Source organism: Diadema antillarum, unplaced genomic scaffold, assembly GCF_040938485.1.
Source record: "Diadema antillarum isolate AM-2024a unplaced genomic scaffold, OU_Dant_1.0 seq00001809_RagTag, whole genome shotgun sequence".
Taxonomy (NCBI): domain Eukaryota; kingdom Metazoa; phylum Echinodermata; class Echinoidea; order Diadematoida; family Diadematidae; genus Diadema; species Diadema antillarum.
Genome location: NW_027272484.1, coordinates 183,109 through 200,554, shown reverse-complemented (window position 1 = coordinate 200,554; position 17,446 = coordinate 183,109). Strand labels below are relative to the sequence as shown.

Sequence of the window (17,446 nt, the reverse complement as noted above, 5' to 3'; positions counted from 1 at the left end):
GCGCACATAATACTGCACACACAGCTTAGATGTTGTGTACTGTAGTACGTGTAGCAGCGCATCAGGGTGACGTTTGTAACATGCATGCGACCCATAGGATTGTCAGCAGCGCAGCGCAGTCGCAGCGGAGCGCAGACTGCTGGTCGCTCGCTCGCACAATGTGTAGGAGTCCGTGTGTGCCGTATATACTGCGTGTACCAGGGCGTTACACGATACGACACGACACGATACGACACAACACAACACAACACGACACAGCACGACACGGCACGACACGGCACGACACGACACGACGCGAAACGACCTGACATGTCAAAAGATGGCGCTAGACCACCAAAAAGGGTAGACAGAAAGATCCGCCTGTCCGGAGGAGTCTTTTATTTATTTGACGTTATGGCTCTCCTAGGGAGGGGATCCGTGAAGCCAGACGCCGTCTCCGCGGAACATATCCCCGACGACGAGATACAGACCGATCTTTTGGTCAACAAAGAGGGCAGAGCCGTAAGGTTGGATCAGCAGACTCGGAGATATATAGCGTTTTCTGCAATTAAATATTAAAATTCTGGGCACTATTTTATGAAAGTTGTCAGCCCTGACAAGTTTTCATTCTCTGACAATTACCATAGTAACAATCAGTGACCAGAGCTTCTCAGCCAATCAAAACCAAGGATTTTACTAAAACTTGTCATAAAAAGGGCTGACAACTTGCATGAAACAGCAGTACCATCCTCTACAGCATTACAACAATCGGGAACTTCATTTAAGGACTGTATTTTATGGAGAGTTTCTTATTTTTGCAAAAAGTGCTAAATCCACTTTTAATGGCAAGGACAAAAACCTGGATTTTTATTTCACAACTCCTAAGAGTGTCATGCAATGACTTTATGTGCCATAGGAGTACTCCATTTATTTGATAGGAGTTAGAACATGTGCCTCAGAAAAATCTATGAGTCTTCACTGAATTAATATTCCAAGGGACTTTGTGGATCCATCACCTTTTGGACCAAACTTTTAGCATGGTGATGTGCAACATGTACATGTTCATTCAGAGACTAGTTTCTGTGACTATGTGTATTTTTCTGGGGTGATCTGTTATTTTTACAATTTGTAATGTTTTCTTCATCTCTCAAAAGAATTTGTGATAAATGCATAGAAATGAAATATCTCACAACTAATGATCATGAAATAATTGGGTGATCTGGGTGTTAGTTATAATCTGGAATTACTGGGAAGGGGGAGTGAAGTCAAACATGCACGGTGATGTCTGATTAGATCCCGCTGGATTTATCACCTATTGTAACAAAACAGAAATGGATATTAAATCCTTTTGTAACGAAACTAATTTTTCATCGCCTGATTTCTCCGTTTACTCAGAATTTCAACTCTTATCCCATTTTACACTAAATTCTGAAATCCGCATTGACTTCATACACAAGTCGCCAGGTTCCCGCAGGGAACAGGTTAATGAAGAGTCTACTGTGCAGCACTGCTAAAAATGAATACAGACACTGTACTTTTTTTTTCTGAAAGAAAAGGGAAATTTAATGAAAAAGTTAATGTAACATCTTTTGGAAAGAAACTCTTCATAATTATATTCAATAAGACAGAAATACTTTCAGTTTGAATGAATGACATATGGACATTGTGGATTTTTTAATGAAATAAAATTGTTGATTTATTGATGGTCTGTACTTTTTCAGTTCAGTGACCTGTACTGTAAAGAGTATAAATTGTTTATTTGGAATGTAAGATGATGAGTCCCATTTCCTGTGTTTTGTCTGTTTGTTTGCTTTGTTTGTTTTGTTTTACTTTTGTGAAGATTCATACACAGATATTGTTTTCTTTAGTATCGTAGCATGAGACAAAATATAATTAGATACCTAGACCAATCACTAGAATTTTCCTGAAGAATGCAGATATTTTATCATGGTCAATAAAAACCTAAAAGTCAAGGTTTAGGTATACAGTTGAACCTCTCTTATCCGGCCTCCCTTTATCCGGATCTCTCTATTATACGGACGCAATCTCGCCGTAATTTTTTAAAAAATAATTACGGGAGGAAAGGGGGATTCCCAACTCCTTGAGAACTCCTACACAAACACACATGAATTACATATACTTGATACATTTCTTAATAATTATTTAGGTAAATCATCCCAAGAATTTATAAAGAAAATGATTTCATTCTTGCAAACATGAACTCCTATTTTGGGGTCTGTTACTGAGTGTAACAATGAAAAGGTTGCAGTATACACATTACTACATGTGGTACTACAATGGGCAACATCAGTACATGTGTATGTATATGTACATGTATAAAGCATTGAGTCTCCCGTATCCGGCCAAATCCCTTATCCGGATGAGCCCCGGTCCCGACTTGTCCGGATACGAGAGGTTCAACTGTATATTGTTTCAGGTTTGATTTTGCAGCTCCCAAAAGTGCAGAGTACTAGTATAATGAGTCATACAAAACACTCTCATCACATGCAAATTTAAGGAAAATACATCACATCATGTCTCCATTTCACTTGTACACAAATCTTGATTTAATTTCCAGTTTTATATGAAATCACAAATTACATGTTGTACCTTTGGTGCACAATCATTGTGATATCTTACCAATAATTTTTAATGCACAAATTGGTTCATATCATGTGTTTCCAAACCTCCTCTAAAGTTGGTGTGTGGTTGTGCATCACTATAATGTTAATGATGAAACATGCAAAACGTCAAAACAGATTCCACAAGTTTCTTATTTGATACCCCATTTGTATGAAACTTCTGCCCATTATTTTCCAACTTCTCATTCAATGCAGTCACTAGGAATATGGCATGGCATGGCACAAAATTCACAGAAATTACACAAATCAAAGGAAAGGATGCATTTTCACACACTTTATCTTACACACACACACACACATCTTGTGGTTTAGGGCCCAGAAAGGTTGTAACTTTCTCATTCCCTTAATTAGTTTTAACACCTCAATGAAGACATTGTTGTTCTTTTGTTTAAATACTTTGAAAGCCCTAACCCTTTGACCACTATATACACTTTTACAGCTTTTACTTGAAGACTGCTAGTATAATGTAATGATCAAATAAGCGACCAACCAAGACAGTGATATACTTGCATTTGGAGTTGATTAAAACAACACACACACATATAATATACATACCTGGTATACATAATACACACACACACACACACACACACACACACACACACACAATACTTACACTCACACTTAGATCTGGTAAGTTTGACAAGAGTTCTTCTTCTTCTTCTTTTAATTCTTAGCAGTCCTTAGCTCTCCCTCAAGCATTCTGTTCTCAAATATGATACTAACTAGATATATCGCTACGGCGACTGATATGCCTCCGCCATAATGCATGGTTCTCCTTATAGGTCTATAGTACAATGTCTTGACAATGTGTGATGACAGTTTCACACAATTGGCAAAATATTAAAATGACAGGTTTGACACAAATGTGCTGAATGTTCACTTTCCTAGAACTAGGTTCAATTGGATGAATGATTAAAATGTCAGAGTGCAGGTATTTGGGGAACTGATGATTTTTACTTGACTTTTGACCCTTTTATAAGTTTATGCATTGAGTAATTTTCAAGGTATTGAGAAAAAGTATAATTTCAGTATCAAATGGGAAAATAGCATTATCTAAACCTGGCCTTTGACCTTTGACCTCACAGTTCCAAAGAGAATCACTGTTAGGTTGAACATGCATTAATATGTAAGTTTCATAATGATACCTTGAGTTACTTTTGAGATATGGAGGAAAAAGTGCAATTCAGCACTTTTACTTGACCTTGACCTTTTGACCTTTGACCTTTTGGCAAGAAACTTCCCACAGAATATATATTGGGTAATACATGTATACATCAAGTTAAAAAAAAAAAAAAAAAACCTTCAGGCATTGCATAAATATAAGGAAAGTAGTGATATTTTGAGGAGTTGACCTTGACCTTTGACCCCTGACCTTTGAACCATGACCCCCAACTTCCCTAGATAATCACTGCCCATTGGAAAAAGCATATATACTAAGTTCCATGAAGATACCTTGAACCATTTGCGAGATATGGAGAAAAACATGAATTTTCAACCTTTTTTTTCACAAAATAACCTGTGACCTTTGACCTTTGACCCGTGACCCTAAAATCCAAACAAAGTATTATCCCCCCAGGATATACCCTCATACCAAGTTTGATGTAAAACCACCACACGGTTCTTGAGATATCGACAAAAACAAAATGGGATGGACGGACGGACGGACGGACGTACGGACAGACAGACGGACGACCCGAAAACATAATGCCTCCAGCCACTTCGTTGGCGGAGGCATAAAAAAAAAACTTGCCCTAAATACAATACAGTCAACCTCCCCAAAGTCGAATTTATCTGGACTGAAGAAATAGCTTCGACTTAGAGAAAATTCAATTTACAAGGGATCAAAATCAATAGAATATAAAGAGAAGAGGACTTGGAAAAAGGCAATCATTTGACTTATGCGAAGTCGACTTGAGCAAGGTTGACTGTAGTATCTAAGCATTGTAACACAATTACCACCACTATCAGAAATGCACACATTTTTTACTTTTGCCGTGCCTTTATTATCCATCTATTGGCATAAAAAGAACACCTCCTGTACACCTTCATCACAGACACTTACAAGGTAACATACTTTGTGAGGTTGCGAGTAAATAAAATACAACTTAACATGCTGTAAATAGTGTAGATATAATATGAAAAACATGAGAACTAATATCAATGTATTCTGTTGCAATCTGGTGTCATTCTTTTTTTCAAGGACCAAAATCGGTACAAAATTTTCTGATCGTCACACTTGATACAATCATGTCATTTTAGATTATGGCAGTTACTAACAATAATGCCATATTTGCATGAATATCATAGCAGTACACTCAGTACAGCTTTCAGATGACATATTCAAATACTGTACAGTGTAATAACAATATCATTTACCTTCTCCCAACACGAAAGAATATCAGCAATCAATGTACTGTCTCAAAAAAGAGAAGAAAAGAAAAGCTCCATCAACTAGATAAGATATATGCCAATTGAAAAGTTCTTGCACAAAAAAAAAAATGATGTGTTACTCATCATTTACCAAAATGTAAACTACTGAATGAGTTTGCTAAATTATGAATAATCAGCATCCTACACTCATGACAACGTTCATTCATTGTGGCATCTCCTCATGAACCATTTCGAAAGGAAGCCCAGCAGTACGTCTCCCATGATATACAATTTAAGAGAATGAGATATCTGTCTTGGGAACTATAATTTCTGAGGTCTCCAAACTGGCATACACACCAATATGACATTTGCTTGAAAGGCAGGGAGATAACTAATATCATTCTATGGGATGACACTGTTTTATCTACTTAAACAAATCAAACTGTCCATTGCATCACATTCTGTCGCAAAATTTTAACCAAAATATGCCCCATGTTGTCTTAAATACACCTAGTAGCATGAGATGATTCAATCTTATTATCAAATAAAAAAATATGTGTCCTTGCAACTTAACTGCAGGATGAAATAAAGTGAGCTGGTGACCTCTGACCTTTACTGCTACCAGTAGTTGAAATGCGCACAAATTCCTATAGCACTAAGTCTGATACCACAAAGTCTGGGCAGATGGAATGCCTTACTTGATCTACCCAACAGTGGGAAAATCCTCAAACATTTATCTATTGGAGCACATGGAGGAAAGAAAATATCTAGTTCGAGCACCCCCAATTTTAATCAAGATTCTTCAGTATCTCCTTGGCAACCAAGAAGCATGGCATGATGTCACATTTCCACAGAGAAGACAATGGCATGCTGTCATCAACTGGACTCGTAGAAACCAAGCTGATCCAATATGACAGGAGCTGGAAAGAAAGAGTAAGAGTAAGAGGAGCAAATAAAAACACATACAGTGCACTCCCGTTATAATGAAATGTTCGGGACCGGCAGTTTTCTTTCGTTATAACGAAATTTCGTTATAACCGAACAAATACAATACATAACAAAAACAAGGAAGCCAAGCATATATGATATTCTGTTTGTTGAATACTCGTCATACACTGAAAATAACACAAATAGTTATTCAATTTCAGATTATTGTATTACAATAACGAAAGTTCCCCTCGGAAACTGCGTGTGACACACCAGGCGAACACACAGTGATGTGACGCGTTCGCCCATGCAGAGACGCGGCTATAAATGCTTGTTCCGCTACGTATTTTCGGAAGCGATCCTCAGTTCGTTATAACGGAGCACATTTCTTTTGTTTTTCTTTGTCGGTGGTGTTCGGAAAAGACTTCGTTATAACGAAAATTTCGTTATAACCGTGTTCGTTATAAGCGAATTTTGTACCATAGACTTCAATGGCGATAATTTTGGGACCAGAAGTTTTACTTCCTTATAACGAAATTTCATTATAACCGTGTTCGTTGTAACGGGAGTGCACTGTAACATAATAGTGTATTGATAGCCAATCCTGACTGAAAAACAAGACAAAGTCCTCAACAGCCTAATTGCCACTGTGTTTGGAAAGAGATGGTTGAAGAAATTCCCACTTCCATTTTAACTACAGCTTCCATTTTCAACTACAGAAATCTACTTATTACAGGTATTTTATTTTTATTTTTTTAAATATGAGGAAATCATGAGGACTCTATTCCACGCTGATGTCATAGTCAGTATGAAGTACAGAAGAACACCACTGTGATCAGGTCAATGGAAACTGCTTAGTGAATAGTATCTCACTTAATGCAAACATATTATTTTAGTCAGTTACTTCACTTCTTCTGCTTTATTATACAACAGATATATTGTGTAGTTTTTTGAAGCCTTCACATTCTGGTCTCACTGAACATGGATGAGTTCATATCCTGAACAATCAATCTGATCAATATGAGAGCAATGCAGCAATATATACTTTTACAAATGATGTATGTACTAGAAACTACTTTAACACAAATGTTCTGTTGATGAAATTTTTTAATCTCATGCAATTTTTTTTTCATTTATTTATTTTATTTTATTATTTTTTTTTTTGGGGGGGGGGGGGAGAGGGGAGGGGTTGTCACTGGAATCTGTAATACCATTTCTATTTTGCTGTTCAAGAGACTTGTGTGTGTGACAATAATAGGCTCCAGAAAATAAATTTACAAAGGATAAATGGAAAATTGTGCTACATCATTTAGTTCAACTGTGTATACATATGCTTAAATATGTATTGGAAAAAGTGGGAAGCTGTTGTATTCATAGCGAGCTGCAAAAGAACAATGCAGACATAATTTTCATATATGGGCTACAACACTTACTTAATCTCAGTGCTGCAACTACAACTGAAAAGATGACCAGGTTGCCCATGACAGATTTTCTCATCATTTCCTGTTCTTCCTTGGACTTTTCCGGAGGTTGTCCTGGTGTCTGCATCCGAAACATGGTTCTTACTTAGATTACTTGCACCTTGCACCTGCAATACAATCAACAAGAATGGATATTAGTGTGTATGATTTGATTCTATTGTTGCTTTCTTACATGTAAATAAAAGCACACTTGCACATACTCTGCAAATGACAGTGACTGTGCCTTAACGTAATGAGTGACTGCATCATACATTGTATACAGTACATCGAAGCTGAAATTGATGTATACTTCCTGTAATCCAATGTCATTTCAATTCATGTGCACTATCCGATACAGTACAGTACATGTTACACTGTTGGAAAATATTTTGTGAAATATTGATGCAGTTTGGTCCACGTAAACCCGAGATATTTGCTTGAATACGAAGCCACATTACCGTACCATAGAAAATACAACTGTTGCATATATATTTTGGGCTTTGATGAAGGCGAACCATGGGCATCATAATTGTGTATCGTAAGTGCCTCTGCTCTGTCTTATCTGACCAGGATCAAAGAGCAGGTGTATCTAGCCGGGGTCAAAGGAAAGGTCCACTGTCTGTTGAGGAAATTTTTCAGCTGAATGTTCAATGCAAACAAAGATAGGCAACAGATATAAAGGATCGGCATTATAAACATTAGTCTCCCTACATACAGTTGCACAGCTTAGCATCTGCTGTATTATCAGTGCTTGCATCTAAATTCTATTCACATTCTTACACAGTCAAGTCAAATGCATACATGCAGCCATTGCATTAAAATCTATTTTTTATCAAACTTATCATTTCTATCCAAATAGTAGGCAACTCCAAAATCAGAACCAGTAAATAAAAGTAAAAAAAAAATTAAAAGATCAAAATTTCTTTTTTTCTTGCTCAAAATTCTTTCATCGTTCAAAGTTGCAATATGCCAATAGGCTAAAACTCCACACCAGGGCACCAGACATGGACGCAGTCACACAGCAGTCATCAGCTAGTCTCAGCTAAGAAGGGAAAACTTCAACTTAAAGGACAAGTTCACCTTCATAGACATGTGGGTTGAGTGAATGCAGCAATATTAGTAGAGCACATCATTGAGAGTTTGAGGAAAATCAGACAATCCGTTCAAAAGTTATGACTTTTTGAAGTTTCTGCTCACTCAAGGCTGGATGAGAAGACTACTACAAAATTGTATACCTTGTGATGTCACACGAGTACAACGATATAGAGAAAGAACTTGTAAAGAAAATTCAACATATCTTTACTTTTCTCGCATAACAAAAGAACACTTGACTTCTCTCTTTCAGAAGGCGGGGGGAATAATATTACCCTTAACATATGTCAATAACAAGTCGAAGAAATGTGCACTTTATTCAAAAAGTAAAGTTTTGTGAAATTCTCTTTTTATTTTCTTTATATGGTTGTACGAATATAACATCATACACTGTAGTAGTCTTCTCATCCAGCAGTGACTACGCAGATACTTTAAAAATTCATAACTTTTGAACAGATTGTCCGATTTTCCCCAAACTTTCACTGCTGTGTTCTACTAGTATATCTGCATTCAATCAACCCACATGTATATGAAGGTGAACTTGTCCTTTAACATTGTTTACTGTTTAAATCAGTTCTTGATTTCTTGAGAAAGACAGGATCAGGAACCGCCAGCCATCCGTCCCCTAAAGCAAAAACATCTAGACTATTGGTACAGACCAAAACTCATTCAAGACTCAACAACACCATGCACCGAAACTCATTCTTTCCTAATAACAATACGGTATAGGTCTCGGAATGCCCTCCCAGACAATGTGGTGACAGCCGGCCTCCTCAGTCAGTGCCTTTCATCTCCTGCTGACGGAAGGCAGCAGCAGCTAGTTTCGAGGCAGTTTTTACTTGCACCTTGTAAATTATTGGCACATGCACATCACATGCACCCTACCAGTACAACTATGGCACTGCACTGTCACCAAGAATCAAGATCTTTATATCTGCAAGATTCGAAAGAATCTCCATAAACCACTCAACCAAGGTTGAAGGAAGTAAATTTAGACTATCGACAAGAAGAAGACAAAAGAATAACGATACAGGAGGGGCAATAAACAATGTCATGGCATGCCACTACTGCTAGCTGCTTTCACGTCTTTACATCCGAATTCCAAGTAGCTCTAGTAAAGCTATGTAAGTTAGGTTTATTCTACAACGTGTCATAACAATAACACACCCTACGTAATTATGAATACGCCGGACTGAAGACACGTTCCTCGCTGTGTCAGTAGTGGAACATGTGGGCACATGTGGTGCATACAGCTACACAGATGAGTTTACTCTACCCAGTATAAACAATAAACAATAAACAATAATATTGGCGTGACATTCATATTAATAAATACATTATTCACGTTTACTCACTTGGCCTATTCGAAAAGGCACAATTTCTCATTCACTTCTGGATGTCGACGGCGAAAAAGTGTGTTTTCAACCACAATCCGGGCCGCGGTCACGGGAACACTGCACCGTTCGTTGTCATGTACCCACACACCAGCAATTACCAGAGTGAGCCACGCACCATCACCACCACCACCACCACCACCACCGCACCGCGGCCTTTTTTCCGTATTACACATTTGTGCGGTCGACTGGTCGGCAGTAATTTTACGAAGTTTTTTTTTTTTTTTAATACTTTTTTTTTTTTGGGGGGGGGGGGGGGAGGCGTTTGTTTGACTGACAAACGCACCCCCCCACACACAAAAAAAAACCACGAAAAACAGACACAAACACAAAACAAAACAAAACAAAACAAAACAAACCCAAAACCCAACAACAATAACTTTGAAACAAATGGTGTTACGCAGCAAACAACCACCGACCCTGCTAAGTAAAATCTGTCAACACACTAGCTCTAACTGGCCAAACGTGATTGTAAACGTATTGAATGCTGGATGCTAAATCTAAGCGAAGTTTCAATGCATATTATGCTTTTTATTTTTTTGAATGCCTGTTAATGTCATCATCAATAAGCACAAATGGAACCCCCTAAACCCCCAAAACAAAGCAAACAAAACAAAACGAATCGAATAAACAAAAAGGGAAGCCCAAGGGGGTTTAAAGGGTGTGTACAGTTCTGGTCGAGGTGAGGATTTAGCTTTTAACGTTTTGCAAGATATTCAGAAACCACTCTATGAGATGTCAAAGAGCATGCAATTCTAAAGGATATCAAAAGTTTATTTGATGAAAATCGATTTTGAAATGGCTGAGATATCAAAAAACAAGGTGAAACAAAGAGATCCTAATAAAGTTGGGGCCTGTCGCCTTTTATTATTTTCATTTTTTTGGATATCTCAGCCATCTTAAAACCAATTTTCATCAAATAAACGTTGAATCCTTCTTGAAATTACATGCTCTTTCATATTTCATGGGAGGTTTCTCATTATCTCACTTAGAAATGTTCAAAACATGAATCCCTTACCTCAACCAGTACTGTACAGTCTCTTTAAACCCCCTAACCCCCTCCCCCTGTTCAACCAGTGTATACATGTACTTACAAATAAAAAGGGGTCTATACACTACACATCAGCGCAAATTATCTTTCGGCGTTGGGACAGTAACATGCCCGAGGAGATAGCCGCGAGCATGTTTGGACTGTTTCAAAAGTGCCGAGTGTGGGGAACAAAGTGATGTGGATCTTGTAGGACCTATCATAGAAAGATGAAACAGAGCATTAAAGAGGAAATCCACACCAAACATAAATAAACTTCAAAAGAAAGGGGAAAATATTCCCTATATACAGAGCTATACAAAAATGACAAAAATCGGATAAGAAATAAGGAAGATGTGACATTTTGAAACTTCACTTTTTTTTTTCGGAAAACAGATCTGTACCAGTCCTTATGAATATTCAAATCAGCAAATTGACGATGTCATGCTCTCACAATTTCTTATTCATTTCATATACAGTATGACAAAATCTAAAATTTCAGCTGTATAAAAATAAAACTTGCCTTGAAACCACCCAGAATAAAAAAGAACTAATGTTAACTATGATATATCTTGGTTTGGGAACATGCTTTTATTTGTATAATTAGCTGAAAATATCAATTTTTCAAAATTTCATATAAACACGAAAAAATTGTAAGGGTATGACGTCATCAACTCGTTCGTTTGAATATGAAGAACTGGTCAAGAAATGTTTTCCGAAAAAATGTGGAATTTCAAAATGACATATCTTTCTTATTTCTTATCAAATTTTTGTCATTTAATCCTCATTCTATAGGGGATATTTTCTCTTTCTTTTGAGGTTTATTTATTTTTGGGATGGATTTCTTCTTTAAGGTCAAAAGAATTTCAATGTAGGTGTTATTGAATTCCGAAGCGGTCATGTTCACAAGTAAATAATTCAATAAAACTTCGCCCATCAGTCAATATCGCGATGTGGATATGTTAATGGCCGATTATGAAATAATTATATGTTAAATGTTTTATAGGCAAAATAAATGCCTGATGGTCATATGCTCTAAAACAATCATTGATTTGGAATCTGATCTGCTTCGTTATCTTATAATCTATACCATTATCTCCACAAATCCACGTAAGTCACTGTCTCAGTCTTAAAATTCTGATTGACTGATGCTTGATTTCCTGACTAAGTATAAGTATATCTGACTGCATCTTTCTGTGCAGCAGGGTCGGCTGCTCCAAATGTCCTGTAAAGTGTCAGGCAGGTATCTGGTTATCGATTTACAAAACGACAAAAGGCATGCAGTAGTTAATTGGAAATTACAGAAATGAAAATCAATATCACGACCATGCATACTTATGAGTGACTGAGTTGTGATATTAAATCATTAAAAATGAATGAATGAATGAATGCATACACAATCAACTCACGATCTAGATACACTTACTACTCTGCAATCATCCCTGCATTGTGTGTACGTGTATGTGTGTGTGTGTGTGTGTGTGTGTGTGTGTGTGTGTGTGTGTGTGTGTGTGTGTGTGTGTGTGTGTGTGTGTGTGTGTGATAGGTATAAAGGGTTATGCATATGAATTTTGTCGACTGCTTGAGTTTGATCAGTTTGCTTGAAGTTGACGGGTTGTTTTATGTAATGGAAGTGGCTTCATCAGGGGAAAAGGTGGTAGGCCCTATCGGTTCGTGTGTGTGTGTGTGTGTGTGTGTGTGTGTGTGTTTGTGTGTGTATGTATGTGGGTTGGTGGGTGTGGGTGTATAAGGTGTGCTTCTGGTTGTGGTGAATTGGGGGTTGGTGCGATTTGGATTTGATTTGAAGAAGGAGAGTTAAAAATTGTAATGAGATATTTGGTAGGACTAATATCAAGATGAAGATTTGTTTTGGTTGGGAGGGGGAGTGCTGGTTGGGCTTTTATGAATGATTTCATTCTAGAGTTGTGTAATGTATTTTTTGTTTCTTTCTTTTTTATGCATATGCTCTTATAAATGGAGTAGTATGAGTTATATGATCCGTAGGTGATATTATGTTTGGCGTATATATTTTCTCGTAAAGAAATTATTAGAGGGATTGATTAGTAATTGAGTCATTCATGTTGAAGAGAGATTCTGGATCTGGATCTGGATCTGTTACTCTGAAAAGCTTAGGTTGAGCATCACTCAGAACGTGACTGTGACTGGAGTGTCGTTTAGTCCAAATGCAAATGCTTTTGTAGAGCTGTTTTGAAAGCATTTGTGCTTGTTATTGATGTAAGTTCTTCAGGCAATTTGTTCCACTCTCTTGCCATTTGGGGGAAATATGAGAATAGATGGGGTTGAGAGTTCGATCGTGGAATCACCAGTTGTTCAGGTTTACAGCTCCTAGTTCTTATCCGGTTGTTTATAGCAGATTATTTGCAGAAAGAACTGAAAATTTTATTTGTCTGTGTTTTGAATTGTATTGGCATTGTCTCACCTTCATGTTACACCCAGAATGGATGAGTTGAATGAAATCAATAAAAATATCAAGTAAAAAAAAAGAGTGTGTGCATTGTACTATCGCGCTTCGTAACTGTATTATGTTTTTTGCACGCTTACGAGACCCAGACGTCAACAACTTGGCTCCTACAAGTGTTACTGTCTGTTATTGGTCAAATAAAATAGTCTACGGTAATTCTGACCAATCATCGAAGCTATCGCTTACAAGCCAAATTTGCATTGCTGATGTAAACATAGTAAAGGGTGGGTGGTATCAATCTCGCCGAACTGGCGAGAGCGAGAGCGCGGGTGGGGGCTGGGGGATCGCCGCGCCGCCACGCCGCTGGCGGCGCGGCCACACTACTAGTATCAGGTTCGTGTGTAGCTATTCGCATAGCGTAACAGCGTCTGGTCGGGCTATACACCAGTTAAGATCTTTATGCAGTACAGTGCATATGCATGAACGAAGTGCAGCAGATCGACACGGGATATAAGATAGAGCTGGAGGATAAGGAGAGTCCTGAAGGGTGCGGGATCTAGGGATTGCCGATCGAGTCCGTCCTCTCTACTTCTGAAATCACGCGAAATTCAGCATTTGTCAGTGTCAAACTCAGCTGTCTCTCACTAGTAAAGGATTTGAAGAAAGAGATCAAGGTAGGTGTTGCATTTGTTTGTGTTGACAATGATTTGACGAAAGTTTTGCTCTTGACAAGTTTCGCAGCTTGTCCGCGGAGCAGGACTTTGCGGGGTTGATAAACTGGTGGTATCCTTTCCATTTACAATGCACTGTACAGCGGCGATGGAGCTCCGGGGCACTCCGTTGTTGTACACAGTTATGCACACAGAAAGGTCTCAGTTTTGTTATTGCTGTCAACGCGGCCAGGAAACTTGGGTTTGGCTAGCTTTCTCCAAACATCTTTCGGAATGCTGATGTTTAGTAAAATTTTAATGCAGAAATCCTAATTATTAGCCATTATTATCTGGCTAGAATATTGGTGAAAGTTTGTGGAAAAGTGGACAATCATTTCATTGGTTATGTTCTGTCCTCGAGACTGGAACTCGACAGCAACTGTGTTGTCACATTAAAATGAAATAAAGATAAATACATGTGTGATAAAGGAGTGTATTAAACTGAAAAAAAAAGAGAGGATAATATGATACCATATTGCCCAGAGGCTGTTTCCCGGCTAAGTAAATTGTCTATTGACAATGGTCTCCTCCACCTGTACCAAAATACATTTTATTGTACAGACAGGTTTGTGTGCTGATACTACTGTGTGATGTATCATGTATTTCTTTAAAGAACTCTTTAAGCGCTCTTATTTATGACTATATTTTCATGTGACTGTTGATATGTTATAAAGAGTAGCCCAGTTGTGTAAGTGGAGAAATAAAACAAACTGAAACAATTAAAACAAAAAACTACCGGTAATCAGAAAGGAATTTTGTAAGAACGCTCATTTGATATGAAACCCTATTGATATTCATTCCCTTGACCCGAGATGTGTTGAGACAAACATAATTCTTATTTCATTGTTTTAGGGGAGAAGATTTTTTTTTTTTTTTTTTTTGGGGGGGGGGGTAACATTTGTAAACATTTTCATCATGTTTCTACTACTGTGACATCACAATTTGTTACAGAGGATTTTACATATTTACAGAGGGTATAACCCAATAACAATTAGCATATTACCCGAGGCCAAACATAATAAAATTCATACCCTTTGAACAGATTCTCCGAGTTTCATTGTCTATTTTACTAATATATATTTTCCCCTGCTTATTTGCTGAATACTCAGTATACCGGTACTGCATTAAGAAACTTCCCATTTGACCTGTAGAATTTTTTATATAATATGGTACATACATGTACATCAATTAATGAGCTACTTTACTTGCGTGGTAAGTAAAAATCGATTATCAATAAATTCACAGAGTTAACGACATGCTTTCCCTGGGTATTCAACTTACCAAGACATAGAGCACTGTTTGTGAATGGTGCCATCATTGTAGTGAACAGGCATCATTGACCATGCTCTGCATATTTAGAGGCTATCATGTCCTTTGCAGCAACCAGAGTCGCCCATTTGCATGTGAAATTTGAATTTGATATAATTTCTAATTCACATCTTGATGGTGAAATCTGTGACTTAATTTATATTTAGTTTAGATTGGTTCAAGTCAGTGCATTTCTTGTGCTTCTTATATATTTCTTTTTTTCCCCCGCATGGTGTCTTATTTTGTTAGTCTTTTTTCCCCCAAAGATAATGGGCAGAGGTTCATTCTACTTTTCAATTTTTCCATTCATCAAGGGTTTCTTTTTCCCTTTGTTTGATCGCTCCTCTTTAATTCAACTCTTTTAAAAGCATGCTTAAATATAATACTGTGAAGCAAAGATTTTCTAAAGGGTGCGTTTTGTAGGATGAGCAATTGTGGCTGTTTTCCTATCTCATATGGTATCAAGTCAATAGTTGACCAAATTTTGGAAAAACTATTTTGTTGAAACTGTTTCCCATATGTAATTGAAATTCAAGATTGTTAATGTACACTATACATCTGAAATGAATGAAGAATCGATAATCTTATCTAGCTTCGTGAGTACAAACAGTACAGTCTGTATGCAAGATCTAGCACTTAAGAATACAATTATCTTTGTTGTTAAACTTCAAAGTAGAGAAAGTCTAGATAGACACAATTCCTATCAAGGGTCCCTGACATGTAATTTAAAGGGCATTAACACTTTGAATGGGGTCAGTTTGAGGCTGTTGTGCTTCGCTGGTCATGCCAGACCAGGTAAATCGGTGTCCAGTTCATTGTAGTCATGGTCTACCACCCAAGATTGATCTCCATGCATGGAGGAGAATAGTCACAGTAATTCTTACACAAAGCTTCTTTTCTTACTTGAGGGGAAAGAAAAGATTTCATGCATGAGTGCTGTCTGCACTGTCTGTGTCATAGTTGTGAGGTTTTGTGTTTGCTTGATATTCTTGTGTATATTGTGTGTGTGTGTGTGTGTGTTCACAAGACTGTGTGTTCACAAGACCGTATGTACATCACCAGATAGGTTCCATGACATTTGTTGCTGCGACAATGGCTTCCATGAAATATGCACGCTAGAAGCCAAACATAAATTCTATCCACCAAATACGGTAAACCTTCTAATCCTTATCCTCACATCAAACTAAACCTAACACCCTATCACAACTCTAACCCTAACCTACATGTGTGTGCAAGTCCGTAGAGAAAAATGAAACCGGAGCACTTGTCGCAGTACTAAACAAATGTTATGTCACCCACCTGATATAAGGTTTGGCAGCACATAAATGTATGTTACATGTAGCCTACAATTTATGTAAAACAACGTAGAATTTCTTTGTTTTTGTTACTTTTTCCCTTCTGAAGTCCTACCTATTGAAATTTTAAAAGGAAAAACAAAAGTTGTAATTGACATCAACGAGAGATTCACAGGAGAAATATGATCAAAAACAAATTGATTGAAAATATGCAACACATGATCTTTATTAAAATATTGGTCCAAGGAAAAAAGAATGAAAAAAATCTCATACATTGTTATAGTCATCATGTAAATTAATTTCAGTTAAGTAAAAAAATGAATTGGACATGCACCTGCTAGGCTTTGGAGGAAATCTTTAAATTTCAGAAAGTAGACATAACCATTCTTTGGGTTTGTTCAAAAATAACACTTGAAATGAAGAAAAACAGAAGTTGATGAACTGTCGAGGTCATCTGGATACTGAGTGCATGATGTGATATCTCTGTTTTGCAGTAGGAAACAGACAACATTTCAGAATATGTGTATCATCAATTCCAAAAAGTAATGTGTGGTTATCAAACAAAGCCATAAAAGTATGGTTGAGAAAGTTCAACCTTGATGTGTCAGAGTTTTCTCCAGGGATTTATAGCCTCCCTCTGGACTGACCTCACTCTTAATCATCAAGTTCCTCATATAAGGGCAGAGTGACCTCCACAGTGCCATGTTGCTCAGTATGGAAAGGTGTGAATGAGGTGGTATACCCATAATATTTGTGAGATTTGGAGAAAAAAAAATTGTTCCTTGTATTGAGAATAAATTGGTGGATACAGGAATAT

General features: G+C 37.3%; 1 protein-coding gene and 1 long non-coding RNA gene across 2 annotated transcripts in view; one reads left to right on the top strand and one right to left on the bottom strand.

Moving 5' to 3' along the window:
- Nucleotides 1-5,337: 5,337 nt before the first annotated feature.
- LOC139712463 (uncharacterized) lies at nt 5,338-9,927 on the bottom strand. The gene is made up of 3 exons (XR_011709567.1): nt 9,829-9,927; nt 7,355-7,509; nt 5,338-5,914 (listed from the first exon to the last, which is right to left on the bottom strand). It is a non-coding gene; the product is annotated as an uncharacterized lncRNA (long non-coding RNA).
- A 3,931-nt stretch (nt 9,928-13,858) lies between these two features.
- LOC139712464 (cysteine-rich motor neuron 1 protein-like) overlaps nt 13,859-17,446 on the top strand; it is a 36,322-nt gene continuing 32,734 nt past the window's right edge. Inside the window, exon 1 of the mRNA XM_071624280.1 lies at nt 13,859-13,990. The gene's annotated coding sequence lies outside the window, so the exon portion shown is untranslated. The remainder of the gene's footprint in view (nt 13,991-17,446) is intronic.